Below are 7,051 nucleotides of genomic sequence, written 5' to 3' on the forward strand. Positions count from 1 at the left end.
TATGCATTTGTGAATGAATAATAAATTGAGGCTTGGGCCTTGCAATTGTCTGTTCAACTCAGATCTGTCCCCTGTCCTTCTTTTGTCCTACTCTGTGTCTCAGGGCTGACGCCTGCCAAACCACATCACCCAGGCTCCTTGGCCAACCAGCCTCCTGTCAGCCTTGGCCAATGGGAGGAGCCAGGGTAGTCACCCAACCCCTTTTTTGGTGGCATCTGGGCAACGACTAGGCCACCGCCTTGGTTCCAGGTCCTGGGGACAGGCCCTCAGCCCAGACCCCCCGCCTGACTCCGGTTCCAGGGTTCCCACTGACCTTTGCCCCTGGGCTCTGATGTCATCACGTCCTCCCTGTTCCCTCTAGTCCTGGAGGTGCTGAAGCTTCCTGCTACTTCCTGAGTCCCCCCATACCCTGCAGGCCAGTCAGCAATTTCAACCCCCACGGAATGAGTTCCCTGGACTAGATTCCCTCTGTTGAAAAACCTGCGTGAGTTCTGGTTTCCTGACTGGATTTAATAGAAGCCCCTACTATGTGCCACATCCAGATCCCTGCCCTCAAAAAGTTTATAATCTATCGGGGAAGAAGGGCATTCATCGAACCATCACATAAACACATAGGCAAGAACAGGGGCTCAGTGCTATGAGGGACAGATCCGTGCGCAAAGGTCCTACGGAGCGGGCCTGGCTCCCGCCCTGGCTCAGGCGGGCTCCCTGGGAAGGGGTGTGTTTCCCAGGCACTGCAGCACATGCCCCCCATACACGTATCTCCACCTCACGGCAGTTCTGCGAGGTAAGGTTATCATCCCCATTTCTAAGATGAGGAGATGAAGGCCCAGCCAGGTGTAGCTTCAGTCCCGAGGGGCCTGGGCCGGACTGGGACCCAGCTCGTCCTGCTCTGTGCGTGGCTCCACGCTACCTACTGCCTGGAGCCAACGTTTTGCAGAGGAGGGAACAGGCCTAGAGAAGGACAGGGACTTCCCCAGAGTCCCCGAGGTAGGAGACCCAGGTCACCTCGCCCTGGTGTTGGTCCCAGGACCGCCTCTGCCCTGTGAAGTGTTTCTTCATTGCTCAGCTGCAGACTCAGCGCTTCCTCTCCTCCCTCCTCCCTCCCCAGCTTCCCTCCAGCCCCAAGGCTGAGGCCGCATCTGAAACCACAGTTCTGGGCCCACGGCCAGAGCCTGCCCCCTCAGCGACCCCCTTCCCACTGTCCTGGGTTTCTGAAACTCCTCCCTGTCTCCAGGGAAAGCTTCACAGTGTGTGTGTGTGTGCGCGTGTGTGTGTGTGTGTGTGTGTGTGTGTGTGTGTGTGTCTCCTGGGCATGTCTCCCCTGCAGTAGGAGGTGGGGGCGTTCTCTTAGAAATAGAGTCCTTTCTAAGATTAGAGAAGCCCCCACCCTTACTGGGAGTCAGCCCCCCTCGAATTAATTACTGAACGTTTGGGTGTGACCTCCTGCTGCCAAGGGCATGAATGGGTGAGAGCTGGGAATGTGGGAGCTTTTCAGAGCCGACCAGTCCCTGCAACAGGTGCTGAGGACATGGAAAGGGGTCCTCACTTTCTGGCTAGGAGCTGGTGGGGACAGAGAGCAGGCCCAGAGAGAGCCAGAGAGGCAAGACTCCAGGACATCTGGGCTGGGGGAAGGTGCAAAGTATTTGCGCAGGAGGTGGAGGCCTGGCTGTGCACGGCCCTGAGAGCTCTGATGGGGAGTGAAGGCCTTAGAGAACAGGGGGCTTGGCTTGGGATGGGCTGGGGGAGGGACCCTCAGCTGTTGAGAGAAGCTGGCTGATGCCTCCTTGAGCAGATGGGGACACTGAGGCAGATGAGCTGTTTGAGGCAGAGGCTGAGAATGACCTAGTTCTTTCAACTTTGTACACCATCATTCCCAGATCAAAGCTAACCAGGAACCACTTCTTTAAAATCCTAAACGCCTTAGCCTAATTTTTCATGGCTTAATTTTCCAATAGCCAGCATTTATTGAGCCCCCACCATCTAAAGAGCTCACAGGTGTCATTCCTGTGTCCTTACAGTAAACCCCCGAGGTAGATGCTGTCCTCATTTCCATTTTACAGATGAAGAAACTGCAGGGAAGTGAGGTTCCGTCCTTGCCCGAGGTCACTCAGATAGGAGGTGGCAGCTCCAGGGTTTGATTCCGAGATGCAGAGCCCTCTGTGGTGCCAGCAAAGGCTCCCTGGAAAACGGTCACCTTCATGTGCCCTTGAGGCAGCCAGGGGGGCCTTATCAGTTTTTATTGGCATCCTGGGCTCTGCACATGCTATTAACCCTCTTCCTTCCTTCATTCCTCATTCAACAGGTATCTAAGCATTTACCGCATGCCAGGTGCTGGAGATTGAGCACAAAACGGTCATCACCTCCGCTTCCATGTGCCTTACATTCTAGTGGGAGAGAGAGAAAATAACCAGAAATGCACAATACAATACCAAATACCCATCCTGCTACCAAGTATCAAGAAAAGGGATGGAGCCTGGCTGGCGTGGCTCAGTGGTTGAGCGTCGACCTATGAACCAGGAGGTCACCGTTTGATTCCTGGTCAGGGCACGTGCCCAGGTGGGGGGCATGCAGGAGGCAGCTGATCAATGATTCTCTCATCATTGATATTTCTATCTCTCTCCCTGTCTCTTCCTCTCTGAAATCAATAAAGTATTTAAAAAAGAAAGGGGATGGAAATGAAATGAGTGGCATTTTAGACTTGGGGGGCTCTGAGAAGGTGACACTTGAGCAGAGCTGTGAGGGAAGTAATTTATCCCAGCATGCATTAATTATTCTCTTGTGATCTCTTTGATGTCTGTCTTTCCCACTGGACTGTTGCTTCATGAAAACAAAACATTTGCCTGCCTTGTTCATGAGGGTATCTCAGTGCTTAGAACAGTGCCTGGCAGATAGTATGTGCTCAACAAACAGTGCCTTGCATGCAGTAGGTGAGTGGGTGAATGAATGAATGATGAATGGGTGAATGAATGAATGAATGCCAGGGGCAGAAAAATCTTTGCAGGACCAAGTTCTAACCTCACTCCAGGCCTAAAGAGGTTGCAGAAATATCCATTTCCTCTCAAAGCCCCCCTTCCCTTCCAAATGGTGAGGGAAGGGGGAGCTTGACTGATCTTTTGGGATAGGTGTTAAGAATCTCAACTCATTACATGTCTGGAACCAAAATAGGCAGTTAAGAGAGCCAGCAAGCAGCAAGACTGCAGGAGCTGGAGGACCAAGGGGGAGAGCTGGAGCGGGGACCAGCTTGCCTTGCTCCAGCTTCTCCCAGACAGCCTCGATGGGCCGGCATCCACACCCCCATGTGCAGCGCTCAGAGCCCCCACAGGGACGCCGAGGTGGTGGGAGAAGGCTGCTTCCTAACAGCTGTGCTGACTCTGGAGCCGCAGGCCTGGACAGGAAGGGGAATGAGGTGGGTACCTCCAACCCCAGCACAGGGGGCTGTAGGTGGGCAGGAGGTCAGGGCCACTTGGGACCATCCTGGGCTCAGAAGAGGTTGGCTGGCTGCCAGGGGCTTTATTCTACCAAAGGGACAGATCCCTTGCAGAGTGGGGGTTGTGAGTGAGGGCCTGGGCTTTGGGGAGCTCCTCTGGTCCCCTGATGGAAAGGCCAAAAGTCCACCTGCGGAGTCTTGGCATCCTCCAGGTGTGGCCCTCCTGAGTGAGACTGGCCTGAGAGGGAGGAGGTGTGGGAATCACCAAGGGGGTGAGGTGGGGAGAGGGCAGGACGGTGATGGCTCAGCCGCCCGCTGGCTGTGATCCTGCGAGGCTTGTCCCCTCTCGGGACCTCGCTCTTTTCCGTGTGTAAAATGAGACGATCACAATAACACTGACTCACAGGGTTGCTATGGGGGTCAAATGGGAGGGTATGTGTGAAGCCACATTATTGTTCAAACGCAAAGGGTGGGCATGGGGTGGTAGACTCAGAGCAAAAGGAGAAAACTTGTCTCACGTTTGCTGATTCTTTCTCGCCGGGCGGGGCTCAGCTGAATAGCCAAGCACTTGTGTTTTGGAACCAGATGATTCTGTTTGCCTCCTGACTAACGATATTCTGAGCCTGTAACAGATGAAAACGGTAAATAGCAAAATAGTCAAACACGTTGCTCAGCTGCTGGCGTGCAGGAAAACTCACAAATGGCAGTTTGGTTAATATCATGGAGTAAATTCCGGGAGTTGTCAAGATGGAGAAAAATGGGCTCCCTGCCCTCAAGCTCATGGTTATGGGGACAGAGGCTGGTCAGGACAGGAGTTGGTAAGGACTAGGATCCTGAGGAGAAAGCCCCTGACAGCAGGTGGCACAGATGCCAAGGCTGCAATGGCACAGATGCCAAGGCTGCAAAGCTGGGTGGCACTTTTACAGGCTCCCGCACTCCAGGCAGCGGAGCCCGTGTGGGTAAAGGCGAGGAGGCTGGAGAAGCCGGGACATGCGTTGGCTGAGGATGGGCAACATTGGCTGAGGATGGGCAACGGAGGGAGCCGCCTGGAGGCGCCCTACCCAGAAGTCCTCAGGGGCCAGACAACAGAGGAAGGAGGCCGGGCCTGACGCCCCTCTGAGCGTGACCCCGCGCCACCGCAGCCCCGTGGGGCCCGGCCCGGCTTCCCCTCGATTGCGCAGGGCGGAAATCCAGCGGGGCAGCCAGCTGACATCAAACTCTCCCACCGCAGGCCTGGCCTCCGCCCCTCTCCGGGCCTTAACGAAGCCATAAATCCTCCGGCAGGGTGGCGGGAGGGGCAGGCCCCCGCATATGTCCTGGCGGCCGGACAGAGGCCGGCATCTCTGGCTGGCGGTGACTGAGCGCCCCGGCACCCCATCACTCATCCCCCACGCCCAGCTGCCCCCGCCTCGGCAGCAGCCCATCCATCTCGGCCACAGGCTTTCAAGTCCAGCCCCAGGCCTCTCTGCCTAGTGTTAAGATGAGCCCCGGATCACGCGGACTGTTCTTATTTATCTTCGGGTTTGTCCCCCTGTGGCCATCACTCTGCGGGGCGGCCCCCGTTCTCAGGACAGGCCCCCAGAATGCGATCCTCCTGCGGCTTCCTCTCCCGGCCCCACCTGGCAGCGCCGGGAAGGCCTGCAGCTGAGGGCGATGCATCTTCGTCACCGGCCACGCTCGCCGGGCGTCTGGGCCTCGGCCATCCCTTGGCAGCCTGACAGCAGCCGTTTGAAACATGCGTGCCTGCGCTCTGCACCGGGGGAAACTGAGGCACGGAGAGGGGAGCCCTTCAGTTCAGGGCTTGGCTGGCTGTCTGGCTTGGCTGCGGGTACCAGTGGCCGGCCTTTGGCCAAGCACACGAGGCCGTGGGGAGCCTTTGCGTTGCTGCCCTGCAGGTCTGGGCAGATGAGGTCACGTCCATGTCCACTGATGGACTGGGGAGTCCTCCAGGCGGGCGCTCGCTGCCTCAGGCCCCCTGCCCAATCTCTCAGGCCTGGGAAGGGGACTTAGTGCTGGGTTCAGAGGGTCATTTTGGAATCACACAGGGCTCCACATCCCAGCCCGTGACCTCGGGGAGCGGTTGATGTCTCCAGTCTCAGTTCCTCGGTGCAGAGTGAGGACAAGCAAAGAGCCTGGGCAGTTGCCCATGGAAACTTCCTGGGACTGTGCGGGCACAGAAGGCGTGTGACTGCGTTTATTCTCACAGTCACCCTCCCAGAGACTCTCTACCCGGATCCAGAGGGGGTGATAGTGGTGGGTGTCATCCCATAGTCCCGACAGTTCTGAGGCCCGGGCCCCTCTCAGGGAATCCTGGCCGGACAGACAGAGCGGGTCTGAAGGTGACTGGAATTCCCGCGGCCCAGTGGGCACATGACTGTCCCTCAGAGGACGGCCCCAGGCACACTCAAGGCAGAAGAACAGGGAAATGGATGCATTATGACTTTAACAACAGAGTTTGTTCGAGAGATAAGATCGTTCAAAGCACAGGATACTAAAAGCCGCCGTCCTCGGGGAAAAGGTAGGAAGCTCTCATTCAGAACAGCGCCGAGCCCTGTGCACTGGCCCAGCTCTGTCTGTGTCCGGGCTGCTGACTCCCCTCCTGTCGGCCTCTGAGTGTGGTCACATCCAGGTGAGGAAGGCGAGGGTTCTGGAAGTGACGTGACTTGCCCGCGGTCACAGTGGCGGAGTCGAGGCCGGGCCTCTACTGAGCAGAGGTTGAGGCCTGATGGAGGGGATCTGAGCGTGGGCTTTGGAGCAGGCCAACCTGGATCTCAGCCCAGCTCTGCCACCTGCTGCTGGGAGACTGAGCAAACCACATCTCCTCCTCTGGAAAGTGGGTGTGAAACCACTTCAGTGAGTCGAGGAGCAGGGCTCCAGGTGTCCTGGCTCCTGGGCACATTTTCAGAGATGGGGCCGGGCATTTCTGACACCCGAGGGTCTGTGGTCCAGCTCCCAAATCCTCCATCGCAGTCGCGATGCCTGCTCCTGGAGCCAAGAGCCACGGCCTGGCTGCCTGGTGAGGTGGAGCTTCCCAGGACGGGCCTTGTCTGCTGCTGCCCAGACATGGAGATTTTGTCTGTCACAGAAGATGGGCTGAAGATATGCACGTCTTTGACTCTCTGGTTAGAATCCCCTTTAACCTTGGGGCGAGGAGGGGGAAGGAAAGGACGTGAAGGAGACCTGGCGAGCTCATCGCTGGGCAGCACAGACTCCCAGGCAAGGCCTCCATTTCCACACCTGTAAAATGGGTGAGAAAGAAGGTGATTAGATGATCTCTTAGGCCCTGTCCAGCTGAGAGCTGGGTGCCGACCTTCCTGAGGCTGGGGCAGGAGACAGGTGTCTCTGGGCCCCTTATCACCCTGAGACTTGCAGCCCCCACAAAATCAGAGCCAGGAGAGACTTGAGTGACCACTTCCTTTTGCAAATGAGGCACAGAGAAGGAAAGGGACTCACCCAAGGCCACACAGGATGTGCATGGCAGAGACTAGGGAGCAACCCAGGCGTCCTGACCCTAGCCTGGGGCTTACCTCCTACACCATGCTTTGTGCCAAAGAGGTGCCAGTTGTTGAATGAATGAATGAATGAATGTACAATGAGAACCTTCAGGCTCCTCCTTCCCTT

Source organism: Myotis myotis, unplaced genomic scaffold, assembly GCF_014108235.1.
Source record: "Myotis myotis isolate mMyoMyo1 unplaced genomic scaffold, mMyoMyo1.p scaffold_m19_p_10, whole genome shotgun sequence".
NCBI classification, from domain to species: Eukaryota; Metazoa; Chordata; class Mammalia; order Chiroptera; family Vespertilionidae; genus Myotis; species Myotis myotis.